Source organism: Rousettus aegyptiacus, unplaced genomic scaffold (genome assembly GCF_014176215.1).
Source record: "Rousettus aegyptiacus isolate mRouAeg1 unplaced genomic scaffold, mRouAeg1.p scaffold_m13_p_6, whole genome shotgun sequence".
NCBI lineage: Eukaryota > Metazoa > Chordata > Mammalia > Chiroptera > Pteropodidae > Rousettus > Rousettus aegyptiacus.
The window spans coordinates 58,994,938-59,011,834 of record NW_023416309.1 but is presented as its reverse complement, the minus strand read 5'-3'; the positions used below and the strand labels follow the sequence as shown (position 1 = coordinate 59,011,834).

Below are 16,897 nucleotides of genomic sequence, written 5' to 3'. Positions count from 1 at the left end.
CCCCCGCAAATGTCAACGCAGCTGGGCCTTTTAAAGGGTTTCAGGGCCGCCCAACGCATTTTCAGAATCTCTGTTTACAACAAAGAGAATAATAATAAATCATATGTAGGTAAAAAGTACCATTTCAACCAAAACCGAGAATTAAAATAAAATGGGTTAACGACGACAACAGTAAAAACCTAAATTAGCAGAGAATGCGATAAAGGGAAATTATCCCTCTTCACGTGGCGATGTTCGCGGACCCTCACTGTTTTATTTCTTCTCCACGAGCAACATTTGGATATTTGAGAAATAAGTTAATTAGCCGTTCCATCTATTTTGAAACAAAACTATTTCATTTTCTGTCCATTCCCGTGGTGTCAGCCCTGCGTCCCCGAGCGGGCTCACGTGGATAGTGAAGAGAATGTTCCTTTCCGCCGAGCAAGCACCGGCAGCTCCCGCCTCCACGAACGGCTCCGCCTGCCACCCCCCCAGCACCAGCGAGGCCCACAGCCAGCCGGGCCTCCCGCCGCCCCAGGGGGGCGCTGCAGGCGTGGGAAGGACGCAGCGGGGTGGAGCCTGCCCGGCTGGATTCGCGCTGCAGGTGTCTGGGTGACGCTGCCGGCGAGATGACACCGAGATGCGCACGGAAACCTGAGCCGCGAGGCCACGAGCCTCGAACGACCTCCTGGGCACCTGGGGTCACGGAGGGGGCGGCGGCAGCTTCGTGCCTGGAGACGCGTGACAGGTCCCCGTAACCAACGGCCACCAGCATCGCCGGTGCTGACGGACGTGCCGTCCCCAGGACGGGCCGCCCTGAGACGGCGCATCGCTCTGTGCGCGTTACTGCGTGTGAGGCTCCGTGCGGCCGCGGACGAGCAGCAGCTCAGAGCCCACGAGGCCACCAGCGTCGCCCGGCCAGTGCCCAAGCGTCCAGGTCCCGGCAGTGAGGAAGGATTCGCTGTCCCAAGCCAGAGAGGAAGGTGACGTGGCGGCGCGATGTGGGGGCCCGGGCAGCGGGAGACGGACCGCGTGGGCGCGGACGGCGGGGAGGTCCGGCCCAGGCCAGAGGTGTGGCGCCACGGGGACGCCTGCGGTGACCGTGCAGGGCGAGGTGTCACCCGCAGGCGAGACGAGAGCCTGAATGCAGCCACTGCGGCACGTCCGAACGTATCGAATCGAAGTGAACAGTGGACAAGGCTGACCCAACGCCCCGGGCTGTGTGCACGCAGGGCTGTCCGCACCGCGAAGGCCCCGCGGCTGGGGACGTGGACGCGGGGCCGGGAGGGGGGATCTGCAGGGCTCCGTGGTCCCCTCGGTGCTGACACCCTGCGTGGACATCCTGGGAGGGACCGCGATGCCATGCCCGCCTCGGAACCACTGGCACAGAGGCGGGTCCCGGGGACGGGACTGCGTCGTGGCCGGGAAATATAAAAAGGTTAGATGGGTCATAAATCAAGATTAGTGTCAGGTGGCCAGCAGCGTTCTATCACATCATAAATCAGACGGGCAGCGAGCTCCTCCGGCTGAGCTCGGGAACCGCTCAGAACACCCGCGCACAGCCGCTACCCCGACGGGCCGCTCCTGCCGAAAAGAGGAGGAAAGCACCAGGCCCGCTCCGCCGACGCGCAGGAACCGAGAGGCGGAAAGGTGCACACCGCGCGCGAGTTCATTCAGACCGGGACAGAACTCCGCTCTGGGGGATATTCTGTGTTTTTTTTCCAGAAACGTCCAGACCATGGAGAGGGCGAGCATCATGTGTCATGGCTTGGACCACAGGTGCACAGGCTGCCATGGTACAAACAGGACCACCTGGCCCAGGCTCCAAAGCCTGAGTGGGTTCCAGGTCGGGCCATGTGAGGAAGAGGAGGGTAACGGCCAGCAACGGCCACCAGTATTTTATTTAGACATTTTTAGCAGGAAGCGACAGGGGGACGGTGCAGCCGGGATAACTACACAAATTCCGATTTTGCTGAAATGTCATGTCCCTTGAGCCCAGGTATTAATCTTGTTGTAAAAGTCGTCTCCACTTTCACTGGCCATTCGCTCGAATGCCATAAATTTTAAAACGTACTTCTTGTTCTCAGATCATATCGAGAAGGCAAACGGAAAGTCCGCGGTACAGATGGTGGCTCCTGGCGGGCGGTGGCTGCGGGAAAATCTAGTGACAACGGAAATTCTGGACGCTTGTATTTTTTAAGTATTTATAAAACGGCTTCCTGTTTGATCCCAAAGAAATGATCAATTTCCTTAAAAAGGGTGAGATCGAATGAAAGGCGAGGTTGCCAGGGGCCGGCAGGAGCGGCCGCTGGCACCTCCTCGTCAGGAGGCCACCGGTGCTGTCCCCGCCACACAGCGCTGCGGGGCCTGGCAGAACAGTCCCGCGGCGGCCTTGGGAACACCACGGCGTCCTCTGTGACCAGATGTGGGGCCGATTCTGCAGGAGCCTGCGCCCCAGGGGGCCCGCCTGCCATGCTCGCTACACACACGGCCCCGCCTGGAAGACGCTGCCCTGTGTGAAGGGACGAGGCCCAGGCAGACCCGCCCCACCCCACCCCACCCCGGTGCTCTCGCTGCCCCCCCGGGAAGCCGTGAGGCAGGGTGAGGACAGGGCCATGCTGACCGGTGGCACAGGCGAGAGCGGCCCCGAGCAAAAGGGGTGAGAACTTTCTTTCCCTACAAGCAAACAGGAATGTGGATGTTTGGTGGGTCACCTACCAGCTGGGAGCAGTCACAATCGGTGAGCCAAACGCAGAGGAAGTATCTGGTCACTGGGCCTACAAAAGCTTCGGATCCACGTGGTAAAACACACCGAGCCTTAACGAGCACGCCGCTTCCACAAATAAACCCAAACACCCCGTTGCCAAGTGCCTATTCACAGTTTCCAACATCACCTAAGCCAGTTTCGCAGAGCAGCTATTTTAAGATGCGCGGGGACCCCGCCCGCGTCCGGCCTCAGACCCCACGTCTACCGCGCCCAGACCCAAGGGGGTCAGAGGTTTGTGACTCTCAGGCACGTTATTTGTGCCATAAATCCAAAAAGAAATTATTCTCATTTACAAACAGCAATTACTTACAACAAAAAAAACTGCATTATAAACTCAAATTGTTAACTTCGACAAAAACCCAAAGCCTGGATGAAGGAAAGCTGCAGAGCTGACAGAGACCCTGGCGCGGTGTCGCGGTCCCTCAGTTTACCTGAGCGGTTTCACAGCACGAGCCGGCGTCCGGCCGAGCTCTCTGCGTCCGACTGGGCGCGCTCCAGGCTCCTCGCGTCCTGACAGGCAGGTTCCTCCCGCGCCGAGGCGGCGTGGGGGGCGCGTGGGGTGCGTCTGCGCGCGGAGGAGGCGCCGATGCTCGGAGCAGGTGCGAAGAGGCCACGTGGCGAACGGGCGGCCCGCGCGGGCCCACGCCGGCCAGCGCCGCGGCCGTGAGCCTCGTGGGCTACTTCTGTAAGTTAACTGGGATGTGAGGACATTAAGAATTCAGCCCTAAGCATCGCCGGTCACCTGTCGAGTGCCACGCAGCCACTGTGACCAGCAGTCCCCACAGCGGACAGCGCAGACGCAGGTTTCTGCCGTCGCCAGCGGTTTCGCGGGCTGCGCTCACCCACCCGCTGCCACGTGCACGAGGGAGACGGAGGCCCAGGAGGTGACGAGGCAGGAGCCCAGTCACCAGGGAAGCCGGTGGCCGCGAGCGTCACTCTCCACGGTCAGGGTCCCATCTGGCCAGCTGGCAGGCGGACACACGTGTCCCCCGAACCCCACCCGCCAGGAGCTCCCAACGAACAGCAGGGGCCGGTGCGTCGCGTGACGAGGCGATCGAGTGACAGTGACAGCGCCGGGGCCGACGCGACGAGCCGCGGCCCCTGCCCTCGGGAGACCGCCCCGCAGCCTCCCCGGCCCGGCCCATCTCCCGGGCCGCAGTGAACGCCCGCGAGCACGGAGCTCATGCGCTCGTCAGGACGCAGCGCAGGTGGGAGGCTGCCCCGAAGCCCCGAACACAGGGCACGGCGCCAGGGAGGGACCGGGCCGCCGCGGGGGGGTGCTGGCGGGGACTTCCTAACAATGCGCACTGACAATAAAAAGTCGGGGGCAAAAGGCAAATAGACCGATCGCCCCGTGTACAGAAACGGGCGTGTGTGTGCACGTGTGTGTGCGTGTGTGTGCATGTGTGTGTACCACACCAAAGGAGGAAAAAACAAAAAAATGCAAGCAGAAGCGTGGGCAATCAAGATATTGGTATTAGCAGACCAGAAATTTAAAATTAAGATTTGTTTTAAAATAAAGAGACAAAATAAATGAGACTGGAGAATTTCAAACACAGAATTGAAATACACGTTAAAAAATCAACGTCCTAGTTCTGAAAATTACAAAATCTGAAATTCAGAGCTCACTGGGTATGATTAATAGGAGACTGGACAGGGCAGAACACAGGACGTGTGACCTGGCGGACAGAACGACAGAAAACATCCGAACCGCGGCACAGACAGAGAAGGGACTAGAAAGGAGCGAGAGCGTCCCGGCTCCGAGGGACGCCGCCGGCAGGACGGCCCCCCCCGCCCCCCGTAATTCCATCCCACGAGGAGAGGAGGGGGGGTGCGGAACAGCAATATAGGGAGAAATGAGTCGAGAATTTTTCAAAACAAACGACACATCAACCCACAGGGCTATAAATCTGAGACGCGACAGACGAGATCCCAGTCAAAATCTGGTTCCTAAGGATGACAAAAACAGGCACGTGACCCACGGGACGAACACGTTAAATGGAGAGAAAGTACAACATGCAGGAGTGCAAACGAGCGTGAGCGCAGGCTTAGAGCGTGCGAACGCTGCGAACGACTCTCCGTCTCCAAAACGTGAAAACCTGGCTCGATTAACGTAATGAGCTAAAAAATAATCTTGTATCTATAAAAGCAGTTAAATTACTAGTTCAAGAGTCTTCCCTCAAACACCCCGTTACACGGGCAAAATCTACCAAATTTTCAAAGAAAAGATTATTTAATCTAAATTCTTCTTCCAGAGAAGAGAAAATAGAGAATGCTCAATCATCCTACAAGGCCAGTTTATCTTTGCAACCCAAGGACAAGGACACTATAAGAAACGAAAAAAAAAAAAAAAAAAAAAAGCCAGTCTCATTCATAGACATAGTTGAAAAACCTTAAAAAATTAGTAAGGCTACTCCAACAGGTGTTTAAAAGATGACGCTCAGTCACCACGTCAGGTTCAACCCAGAATGCAAAAACAATTTAACATTAAAAAGTCTAGAAAAGTAATTATCTACACTAACAGACATGGGGGCTAGGAATCACAGAATCCTTTCAACTGATGCAGAAAAATAATTTATTAAAATTCAAAGCCCATTCATGACTTTAAACTTTCCCTGATACCAGAAGACAAGGAAACCTTTCTACCAAAAGCCTGCAGTGAGCACTGTTTCTGATGGTGAAAAATTAGCAGCTTTCTCTTTAAAACAAGTAACACAATATTACTTGTCACCGTACCCTTACCTGACATGGCGTCACACCTAGCTAGCACAATGTGGCAAGGAAAAGCAGCAAACAATTAACGGAGTAGAGTGAAGCTCTCATTTGTAGGTGACGCTATCGTCCACATATGACTCAACGAATATGCAGAGAATACCAAAATTAAAAAGAGAATTTAGCAAGGAAACTGGATATACGATGAGCACACAAAGATTAACAGCATTCCTATACACTGATCGTAAAGAAAAACCTCATCCTAAAAAATGATAAAAGCAAGAAAAACAACAAAAACTATGAATAAGGTCCTGGGGAGACGTTAGGAAAGGCGGGAGAGCTCCTCGGCACAGAGCTGGTGACACCCGGGGACTGAAGGCTCGAGCGAGTGCTGACGGCACTTTCCCGAGGCTCGCACCTGGGTGGTGTCCTCGCCACGTGCACCTACGGGTCCCGGAGCCTCCGCTGGGGCACCGAAGCGCTTTGCCGGACATCACACGAGGAACGGCCCTGCCCGGAGCTCCCGGCCCCGGCGCCGTCCCCCCCGGCAGCCCCGTCCCGGAGGGCACAGGGCACAGCACCGGGCGGAGCGGAAACAGAAACGCTCGGACAGCCTCTGGCAGCCGACTGCACACTCCCCAGGGGCTCCCCCTCCGGCTCCTCCAAATTCCGGGGTGGACCCGCCCCCCCCAGCCCTCCGCCTGCATCACGTGAGCCCACCCACTGCCCTGGGACAGTCCCCTACGCAACGTGCCCTTGGCCTCTACTGGGGATCCACAACAAAACAAAGAAAAAACATTCTTGCATTTTTTTAAAATAAAAAAAGGCAACATTAAATTGCTTACTCTCCCTTACTTGAAACAACAGAACAAATTCCTCCCAAAAGAAATGGATTTTCTCTCCAGAATAATTTTCACCTACTAATTACACAACGAGTGCTTGGTAGCTATTTCCCTTTTCACCACGGCTGCCTGGACACTCAAGGACAGACTTCATTTCCATTTATATACGCTATCGATAGCATAGGTTCTCTGGCGTATTAAATTTCCTCTCTTAGTACATGGCTCTCTGGCAACCGTAACTACCTAAATACAGCCAAGAATCAGAAAACAAAAAGAACGTCTTCTGGCAGCCAAAGCAGCTGTCACAAAATCCACACTCTAAAGGTCGCAGGCTACAGAACCAGTCTCCCTGGGTTAAAGTAGGTGCTATAAATACGTCCCACATGTTCAAAAAGGTAGAAGAAAACATGAACGTGATAAGAGAAACGAAAGATATAAAAAAGACCTAAATGGAATGTAAATGTAAAACGGAGTATCTACAATGATATGCTCTTGGTACGATTAACAGACAACAGAACGGAAAAAATAAGTGACAATGAAGACGTAACGGTTTTTAAACTACACGGGCAAAGAAGAAGAAAAAAAAGGCTGAAGCCAATGAACACAGTAAGCTGTGGGGCGATATGAAGCAGTCTAACACGCGTGCAACTGGAATCCCAGAACAATAAGGTGGGAAAATATCTGAAGAAATAATAACTGCTTAAGCAGTTACCATCTCTCCAAATTTGGTGAAAATTCTATACTCAGAGATGCCAGAAACTCAAAGAAACCAAAGCAGAAGACACATAAAGAGAACTAAACCAAGGCAAATCATAACTTGCCGAAAACGAGTAATAAAGGAAAAACAGTAAAGACTTCGAGGCGGGGAAGGGGAGCAGATCACAAGCAGAAGCGCAAAATTAAGGATGACAGCAAACTGGTCACCAGAAACTACGCAAGGCAGGACATGATGGCACGACAGATCTGAAGCATGAAAAGAAAAAAAAACAGCCAATCTAGAATTCTATAAGCTGCAAAGTATCTTTCAAGAACGAAAGTGAAATAGTTTTTTTTTTAAAGTAAGACATTTCATGTACTAGCGATCCTGCAGTTGAGAAACATTCGTGCAATTCCCTGAGGAGTAAGAAAAATGACGCCAGACAGAAACTCGAGTTCACACAAAGGAATGGAGAGCACAGAAACGGTAAATAAGCAAACAAATATAAAAGCTGATTTTCCCCCCTATTTTTAATCTCTAAAACATAATTGACTGTCTAAAGCAAAAATAACAACAATGTATTTTGTAGTTTATAACACATGTAGAAATAAAATGTATTAAATACAGCAAAAAATGGGATGAGAGGAACGGAAGTATCCTGCTGTAAGTTTCGTGCATCGTATGTGATGCTGACAATGTTACGTAAACGCAGACCGTGATAAGCTAAATCAGCATATTGCACTCCCTAAAGCAACCACTAAAAGGGAGAGGAAAGACAGCTAATAAGCCAAAAGTGTGGACAAAACTGAGGTCACCTAAAACATTCAAATAATCCGAGAGACGGCAGGAAAAAGGGTGGAGGAGAACAATGGAACAGACGGGAAAGAGCCAGCTGGTCCACGTCACCTGCCCAGGCTGGGAATTACGTAACACGTGCGTGGTCTTCACACTCCAGTATTTAAAGACCTTATCGGATAAGATTCTCAAAAAGCAAGAAACCCGAATGTATGCTGTCTGCACAGAACGCATGCTAAATAAAGTGACAAAGTAGGTAGAATGCAAAAGAATGGGAAGACGTTGACTATAGAGATACTAACGAAAGGAAAGCCGGGGTGGTGATCTCAATACTGACCAAGGTATTTCAAAAAAGGACTAAGAGCAAGGCAGGCTGCTCCGTACGGGCAGAGGGGTCAGGTCACAAGAGCTCACGGAGCTCGCAACGTGCACACGCCTAACGAAAGCGCTGCGTGAGGACCGGGAAGGAAAGGGGAGCAGAGCGACCCCCAGTTCGGGCCGGAGGCTCGGACGCGGCTCTCCTGGTCGTGTGCAGGACGCCACACGGAAACGCGGGAAGGGGACAGTGACTGCGGCCGCCCCCTCGCAGCCCCGCCCAACCGCAGGACACACACGTGCACCAGGACAGGTCACACTCTGGACAATAAAACCGCTCTCGGCAAATTCAGGAGGACTGAAATCCTAAAACGAATGTCCGCTGACCACAAGGCAGCTGAACAGCGAGATATCAGAACAATCCCCAAATATTTGGAGACGACGTGACATGCTTCTCAGTAACCCAGGCGTTAAAGAGGAAGCCACAAGGGGAACGGGAGCCCGCACTGGACGGACGAAGACGGGAGCCCACCCAGGCGAGGCCGAGGCGGGGGGCACGGGTGGGGTGAAGGGCTCAGCGGGAGGCACTCAGCTGCCGCCCCGCACACCACGAAAGGCAGCGACTCGCCCCAGGGGGTCAGAGAGAGGGCATGCGGAAGAGCAGAAACCAGCAGGAGAAGAGACAGAAAATCAATTATAACAAAAGCTGGTTCTTTGAAAATAAATAAACAAACCTCTAACTAGACCAATCAGGGAAAAGAGAGAGAATACAAATTATCAACGTCAGGAATAAAACCAGGCATGACTTAAAATCCTAAAATTAAAAGGATGGCAAAAGAATAGTAAAATAACTCGAGGGAATAAATTCAACAACGCAGATGCAACGGCCGGTCCTTGGAACACACAAACTACCCAAAAGTAACTCGGGACGACCTAAAAGACTCAGATGATGCCCCGCGCGCCACAGGAGCCGTTCCCACAGGGAAGGCCACACTCGCTTCCCTGGGAACCCTGTCCACAGTGAAGAAACGATGCTAACGCCACACACACCACCCGGGCGAGAGGCCGCACCCCGCGAGTCCTGGGCCGCCCCGACACCATCCCGCAAAGACACCTCCCAAGACGGAAGCCTCAGGTGGGCGGCCCTCATGGACAGGCACACACCCTCGGAGGTGCCGACCCGCATCTTCCGACAGCACCCGGACGCCGAGCCGGCTTGGCACGTGACGCCCAGCGAGGAAGAGTCACGCGCCAGCCCCGCGGCCTGGCCCCGCTCAGCGGTCAGAGTGCAGGACGCGAAGGCCAGGCTGGGTCAGACTGCGGGAACCTGCCCCGTGCCCGCCGTGGGCCTGGCGCGGGGCCCGGAGGGAGGCCGGCTTCCCTGGGGTGCGGCCCCGCGGCACAGTCGGGCCCCAGCCCCCTCCTGCCCCTGCACCCCGCGGGAGCTCGGCACAAGGGCCCGAGGGCGGGGTCCGTCTGGGGGGCAGCACGCGGTCACCGCTGAGATCCGGGGTGAACGGCAACCCCTGCATGGAACAAAAGCCGACTTGCGTGAATGGCTGAGGACCCGCGGTCACTCGGACCTGGGTGTCGGCAGACATTTTCTGAAAGATAAAGTGAGCCTGTCACTGCGAGCGGCAGTGACAGGGTTCGCTGCTCATGTCACGGCCAGAGGCTGCGGTGACGATTACAACGCTGGGAATCTGCACCGGCTCCTCGGCGTGACAGGCTCCCGGCTCTGAGGGGCCTCTGAGAGGGAAGGTGATGTCCTGACACCGCGGGAAGGCGTGTCCACGTCCGGGAGGCCCGGGCGGCTCGGCAAAGGGCCGGTGGGTGCTGCCACCTCGCTGGCCGAGGCGCAGGGCGCGCCAGGGCTCGTCACGGGGCGGGGCGCGACGCTCACTAAGGGCGCAGACCCACACTGCACGATCCTTCCAGAAACAACCGCTGGCGAGCGCCAGCACCGAATCCCCGTGACCGTCTGCCTGACGTCAGAACGCCCCCCTCGCCGGTGCCGGTGCGAAGCCGGCTTCTCTCGGTGGGTTCCAGGCTCGGCACGCACCGTCACCATGCGAAGCGGACAGGAGAACCCGGCTGCCCCGGGCTGATCCGCTCATTTAAGAGTCCAAATAAAGGACGACACCAGTCCTTGCACTAATTCGTTTTAAGGGAAATACACTAAAAATGTGTTGGCTATGTTAAAATGTAATAGGTTTGTTGCTTAAATGAATTAATAATTTTTTTAAATGTTTACTGTTTCTCAACATCTAAATCTACATTTAACATGGTGAACATGGGTGTACGACTCACGTAAGCCCTTTGGATCCCTGGTAAGTTCAAAGGGCATGACGTCTCCGAGAGCAAGCCCCGGAGGACCGCTGGCGTGGGGGGCAGTCCTGAGGCCTGGCCCCGCCCTACGCCACCCCCAAACCCAGGGCCTTTCAGATCCCAATGCCCCACCTGCCGACACCAGCAAGAGCCGGGGAGCACACCTATGGCCTCCGCCTGACACCTGGAGCATGGCCGGAGGCCTGCAAGGGCCCCGGCCACCATCCCAGGAAAAGGCCCCTTCCCCATCCTTTCTGATGCCTTCCGCGCCCCCAGCTCTCCCACCACATCCAGACCTGACGCGCTCCGCCAGAGAATGTCACTGTTTCAGCTCGGACTGGGAAGAGAAGAACTAAAGAATCCGTTGTTACAGCAAGTCGGCGCACAAATACAATTCCATGTGAAAACATTTAAAATACATTAGATTTTTGGTCAAGATGAAAGACAAAAAAAAAATTGAGCAATCCATTCTAATTGGGTTCCCATGGCAACTGCACAATTGGGTTTTTCAATATAACTTCCCCAAGGCCCCACGCGCACTTGCACAACACACTTCAAACGGCCCGGGCTGTCCTCGCACGGCCACCCACCCAGCAGGATCGATGGCCTCACCCCGCGGGGGACGTCGCCTCGCTCGCCACGTGCGCCAGTCGCGGCCGGAGCGCTGCGCTTCGCGACGCTCACGGAAAACGCACCGCACGCGTCAGACTTGCCAAATCCGCTCGGGGCCATAAACCAGCGCGCACTCCGTGTGCAACGCGCATGGCCACGTGACAGTCACTGCGCAGGCGCCAGCGCTGAGTGCAGCACGGTGCCGCCCCCCCCCCACGGAGACGCGGGGCGCGGGGCGGCTCGCGAGCCCCCTCCGCCCTGGGGACAGTGCCGGAGCCACCAGCAGGGCAGGACCGTGCAGGGCCAGGCGCTGTCCTGCCTCCTGCCCCCCCGTCTGTCCCTGAATCAACAGCTCACACCCCGAACATGCCCCCCCGCCCCCCGGCATGAAAAAAGTGATTGTAAACGCGGTCATCCCCCACGGCCGCGCTGCCTCGGCTCCGCCGCACCCCTCCAAGGGCCGCCCCACGGACGCGCGCGCTGCCCCCCCCACTGCATGTGACGCGCGGGTGACGGGACCGTCCCACGTGCGGCTGCTCACCCCTCTGTCCCTTCCCCCTCTGGTCCCCTGCCCACCTCGCCACGCAGAGTCCAGGGCGCTCCTGTGGGAGGCGCTGATGCGCCGTGTCCCCGCTCGCCGGGCTCAGAGGGAACCGCGCCCCCCTCAGCACAGCTCTAGCTTTGGGGTGTCCACTCCAGCCCCCACGCATCCCACCCCCAAGCCAACTGAACGACTGCCAGGTCCCCTCCGGCCTCCTAGGGCCCAAGTCCCCGCTGCTCAGCCCAGAACGCGGGCCCTGGGCCGCCTGGGGACGCCCCTGCACCTCCGCCGGACCGCGCCACCCACACTCGGCTGCACCGGGGCGAGCCCGGGCCCAGAGGGGCGTGCTGAGTGTGGCCGACGCCCCGGACTGCGGCCTGCACGCGGGAGGCTCCCCCTCCTGCCCCGGCCGCTGTCGGGCGAGGGGAGGGCCTTGAGCACTTCCCGCCCGAGGCTGGGGCGCACAGGTGCGGCTCATCAGCGCATCCTCACTGCTGGGCCCTGGCTGGCGGGGCTGCTCCCGAGCGCCCCCAGCAGGGACGGACGTGGGTGCGCTGTTCTCCCGCAATGCTAAGATATCGCTTGGTCACCAAACTGTTCATAAAACGCACCTGAAAGCACAGGTGTGTCCATTTGTGCCACGTCTCGTCCCCAAAAGGGCTTAACAGCTCCCGGCTTCACCACCACAGAGCGCACCGCATGGCGATCGGCTCAGAGCTCCGCTCCGGGCCCCACGTGCCCACCCCCGTCACTCGCCACCCCGGAGCCAGGCTCCGCACCTGCAAAACAGAGGGGCCGACAGTGGCTACGCAAGACCCTGGCGCAGTGAGCCTTCGACGAGCGTCGTCATCGGCAGGGCCACCATCACCCCAGCCAGCGTCTCCGGGAACCTGAGCGGCTCTGCGGCCCGAACCGTGATATGGAGGTAAAGAGACACCCCCGACAAGGCCACGTCCGCACCCCCACACACAGATGGCCGCAGAGTCTCTAGTTCTGACAAAGCCTCCCTAATGGGCCACGTGACCCCTTGCTCCGCGGCATGAGCTGTCGCACACGGGAGACGGCTGTCATATTCCGGTGTCACTGCCGGTTCCTGGCCACTGCCACAGTGTCAGATCCCACGTCTGCCCCTTTGGGAACGTCTTTCAATTTAACAGACGATTAATGTCAAGCCTCCCGGAGACAGTGACTCAGGCTGCCGGGGACGAGGGGCGCCGGCTGGCTCCCGGCCCACACGGCACCAGCTTGCTGCCGGCCGGGCACACTGGAACACCCAAACGCTGCCACCTGATCGGGGAGCCCTGGGAGCCGCCGCTCCCGCAGCTCTGATAATGTCCACTGTGAAAACGCCAACGGCCAGCAGAGCAAACCACCTCCTCAGAGGAGCTCGCCAAGACGCGGGCCCCAGGTGCTGACGCAGCGGGTCTGGCGATAATCCGCGTCTCTGAGCAGCACCCCTGGTAATCGACCCCAGCGGGGCTGGGACACTGTCCAGCATGGCTCACGGTTCCCCGAGGACAGCGACGCGTCCCGCACCCCAGGGGAGGCCACCGAAGGGGCAGAAACCAAAGGTGACGTGCGTGGTCCCTACTTTTAGTCCTTTTGATCAGGGAGTAAACTGTAGCTGAAAGTTTTGTAAAGAATGAGAAATAACTACCATTTACTTATTAAATTCCGACACTTAAACATCCCATCCCGTTTTTCACCCTGAGACTCAATTCCCTCTCCTCAGGCATCCAGATTCCTCTGAATGTCCGGGCCTGGAATTGCCCGACCTGTCAATAAGGTACGAGTTTTCTAAACTACTCTCCGTATGACTCAATTTGTCAGTAAAAACTGCCACCAGCACTGTGCTTGCAGAAAAATGTCCATAAATGTATCACTGCGACCGGCAGATGGATGTTTACAATAAAAACAAATAGATTTACCCAGCGCCTGCGGACGGCGCACCCCAGGTCACCCCCAGGCTTCAGGGGACGGGCCCGGGAGCTGGGGCGGCATGCCCTGACTGGCGAGTGCCACGGGAAGGAAACTGTCCAACAAGGAAGCTTCTGAAGCGGCAGTGAGCAGGCAAGGCGTTCGGAACGGGGACAATTCCTTCCGTGGCTACACACACGTGCACACGACACCGAACTTAACTGTAAGAAAACACGTTTGTGGAATTTGTAACTGGCTTTACCACAGCTGCCCCACAAGCCAAATGAGTTCACTCCAGGCGGGAGGGAAGGGGACATGAGGGGACCCCCTCACTTCTCTGCTGAGCCCCAACCTAACTGAAAACCGCTTGTGCTATCAAATACAAGTTTTTGTGTTCGACACGTGGCCAAGGATGTCACTGCTCTGCCAGGGCCCCTGGAGCGGCCTTCTCTTAGTCAGGAGGGGGCTGCCGCAGGCCGGCTGAACTCCCAGGGGTTCATCTGCAGCGGCAAGACACTGAGGCAGGTGTGCACGTGAGCCGCACCTGCCGAGAGCACTCTGATTCCTTCAGAGGTTACAAAAGGTCACAGAAACGATGTGTCCATCTTCTTAGGCAGTACGTTCTAGCAGCTACAAAACAAGCAAGGTACTCACTCGACGTCGCGTACCCGTCACACACTTTGCCCCGAGCCCTGTGGCCCTCCTGTGTAAGCTTCGCTACTTCTAATGGTTTTAAGTCAAAGAACACTAGACGACTTCCCTCCACTGACCAGCAGACGTGTGGCAGTCACCCGAAGGCCACAGAGCACACACCCTGCAGGATTCTGTCTACGACACTGGGTCTCAAACGTCCACCTACCTGCGCCCAAGGCAGGCCGCCGGGGCTAACGGAATGGGGAACCTGACCGCAGCCAAGGGGAAACGAGCCCTCCCTCCCCCGGCCCCCCGCCCCAGACAAATCACGGGCTGTCGCTTCAAACAAGAATGGGCGTCGGCTGGCTCACTTATCACAAGTGCACGTGGGAACCTGGTGCGCAGCCAAGCTTTCCGGAAGCAGCGGAAGGAGAGGCCAACCCCCGGGGAACAGAGGGTCGGAGGGGCCTGTGACAGCAGCCCAACGCGCTCGGGGCCTTCCAGAGACAGGGGCCCACCGCCCGCACCTGCGGCCCAGACGCCACAGGAGGTGGACCCAGAAGACAAGTCTCCACCGGGGCAAGGACGCCGGGCGGGTCAGAGTGGACACGAACCTGACGGGGACCACAGGAAAAGCAGTCTAGAAAATCCTGTTGCGCCTCCTTCTTGCTACCAAGGAGAGTAGAGCGTCAACTGAGGGGGACGCCGACGGCCACGAACGGGAGCCGGACCAGAACAGGCGCGCGGCGTGGACCACTGGCGGCGTGTCCTCTGCGAAATAAAACAAAGACAATTCTATGAGATCATGTGATTAAAAAACCCTGGGAAGAGTAAGCTGTCTGCGTTCCCAGAAGAGGAAGAGACGTGGAGGGGGGAGCCACATTCCTCCACAGGCCCAGCCTCCCGTCCTGCCCTGCACGCAGGACAGCCACGGGGACAGGGGACGGAGGGCACAGGAAGGCCTGAGGCCCTCGGCAGCAGGGCCGGTGGGGACCAGAGCGGCCACGCCGAGGGCCGGCTCTGCGCCGGGGAGCCTCGCCGCGGACTCTAGCTCCTGGCAGACAGACCTCTTTAAACGAGGACGTTCGCGTAGGAAAGTGGCTGTGTACACTGTGCTGGAGGCCTGGCGCCCCCAGACTGCCCCAGACGCATCCCTACCAGAGTCTCCCCCGAGACGAGCACCCCAGAAGCAGGGGGCCTCGGCCAGGCCCAGACCACCCTCCCGCAGACTCCGGGCCTTCGCGAGACCGCCTCGCCCGGTCACATGCCTGAGCCGACCCCGCGTGAACTACCAGCGCGGGGCCGGATGCGCACCGTTTCCCTCCAACGTTTCACGCCCACCGGTGACAGCTTTCCGTTCCGTGCCCTTTTCACCGCCTGGGGTGTTTTATCCACTGAGGATTCACAAAAGCAACAAAAGCACTTTGTAACCCGCTGCCGTGAGGCAGGGAGGCAAAGGGGAGGCCCTGGCTGCAGGGCCGCGTGGCTCTACCTGGAGGTGACCAGGTCGGTCCTCAGTTCATCGTATCCAACAGCTTCACCGTCTGCCTCTAACAGCTGTGACCCTCTGTGGACAAGGCAACCTCCCTTCGTCTGTTGACCACCCACCCAACCAGGCAACGTGGTGCTCGTAATGTGCTTCCAGGACGGAGGGCCCAGTGCTGAGCTCAGGCGCTGAGGGAGACACACCTGGGGTTCCGTGGGTGATGGACCCGGGGAGGTCGGGTATGTGGTTTGGACCTGCTCCCCGGTGTTATCAGGACTTGAGAATTGCCGGGCCAGGTGCAAATGGCTATCAAACTCCACCTGCTTACCCCACGTGTCCATGCAGGCAATCAGAGGGCAGTGTATACACGCACCAGCCAGGAACGTGAGGACCCCAGGACCCGGGCCCCCTCCCCATCTGCCTAAGAAGGAAAAGTGGAATTCTGCACAAAGAGTGTGCTGAAGGCTTGCTGCAAGGAAGGGCCAGAGTAGGGGCTTCTGGAAGCTTCCTGGGAACTGAAGGCTGAGCAGAGGATGCTGGGCGCTGGTCAGCAGTGAGGCAAAAGAGTGGGCAGTGATAGCTTCCAAGGTGTTGGCCCCTTGGAGGTGGGGCGCACGCAAGCTGTGTCCCCACCCCGGGCCGCTGTCACTGCAGTGCAACTTGGCCTAAGAACTGCCCATGTGTAGTAAAGCAGGTCGCAAGTGGGCACACCTGGGCATAAATGGACACACCTGGGGCCCGTGCGGAGTGGGAGGGTGGTTGAGTGCGCGCACACGACAGTGAGAGAAAGGCCGCGGGACCACCTGGGGCTGAACTGTCCCACGCGCTCCAGACGCCCGCTCTCCCCAGGGAGAGCCCTGAACTTTGGCTGGAGGGGGTGCAACCCACACACTCACCGCGTTGCCCAAGGCGCCTACCGCGCGCAGCTGAGCTCAGAGGAGCGGAGGGAGTGGGGGACGCGGGAGAACGTCCCAGGCAAGTCCCAGGCACGTCCCAGGCACGTCCGGGTCGCGGGGGCGGGGCGAGGCGTGGGGGCGGGGCCTGGCCCTGACGGAAGCGCGGCCGAGGCGCACGGAGTCCGGGAACGCGGGGGCGGGGACCGCACCGAGGTTGGGGGCGGAGCCCGGAGCGGGGCGGGGCCGGGCGGGCGGGAAGCTGGGCCGCGCGCGGGGGCGGGGCCTCGAATGCGGCGGGGCGGGCGGGCGGGGCGGGGCGAGGCCGAGCGCGGCTCCTCCTCCCCGCCCTGAGCGCGGGCCGCCGTCGGAGCATGCCC

General features: G+C 57.9%; 1 protein-coding gene across 3 annotated transcripts in view; it reads right to left on the bottom strand.

Moving 5' to 3' along the window:
- The window catches only part of MGMT (O-6-methylguanine-DNA methyltransferase), a 144,474-nt gene extending 127,819 nt beyond the window's left edge, over nt 1-16,655 (bottom strand). For 2 of the 3 annotated variants that reach the window (XM_016157523.2, XM_036222234.1), the window contains exons 1-2: nt 16,521-16,655; nt 14,753-14,909 (exon numbers count right to left, since the gene is read on the bottom strand). The gene's annotated coding sequence lies outside the window, so the exon portion shown is untranslated. Of the gene's footprint in view, nt 1-12,199; nt 12,222-14,752; nt 14,910-16,520 lie in introns of those variants that run through there. The other variant, XM_016157524.2, reaches the window with a different exon arrangement.
- Between the last annotated feature and the right edge of the window lie 242 nt (nt 16,656-16,897).